Source organism: Meleagris gallopavo, chromosome 1 (genome assembly GCF_000146605.3).
Source record: "Meleagris gallopavo isolate NT-WF06-2002-E0010 breed Aviagen turkey brand Nicholas breeding stock chromosome 1, Turkey_5.1, whole genome shotgun sequence".
Taxonomy (NCBI): Eukaryota; Metazoa; Chordata; class Aves; order Galliformes; family Phasianidae; genus Meleagris; species Meleagris gallopavo.
The window spans coordinates 181527352-181528052 of NC_015011.2; positions in this window are offsets into that span (position 1 = coordinate 181527352).

Here is a 701-nt window from a genome sequence, read left to right on the forward strand (position 1 = left end):
AGGTCGAGGGAGGTGATCCTCCCCCTCTACTCTGCCCTGGTAAGGCCTCATCTGGAGTACTGTGTCCAGTTCTGGGCTCCCCAGTACAAAAAAGACAGAGATCTCTTGGAAAGAGTCCAGCGGAGGGCCACAAAGATGGTGAAGGGCCTGGAGCATCTCCCCTATGAAGAAAGGCTAAGTGAACTGGGTCTGTTTAGCCTTGAGAAAAGACGACTGAGAGGGGACCTGATCCAGGTTTATAAATATCTGAGGTGTGGCGGCCATAGCGGTGAGGCCAGTCTCTTTTCAGTGGTACGTGGAGACAGGATGAGGGGGAAACGGACATAAGCTGCAGCACAGGAAGTTTCGCACGAATGTGCGTAAGAACTTCTTCACGGTGAGGTGACAGAGCACTGGAACAGGCTGCCCAGGGAGGTTGTGGAGTCTCCTTCTCTGGAGATATTCAAGTCTCGCCTGGACGCCTACCTGTGCGACCTGGTGTAGGGAACCTGCTTTGGCAGGGGGGTTGGTCTCGATGATCTCTAGAGGTCCCTTCCAACCTCTACAATTCTGTGATTCTGTGATTCTGTGATTCTGTCTGCATGAAAGATAAAAAACATGTATAGTGCCAAAGGTTTTTGTATGACCACAAAAGTGTAAATGCTGAGAAACTGATAGATTTCTGTCTGGAGAAGTTGCAGTTATTAAACAAAAGAAGTTGA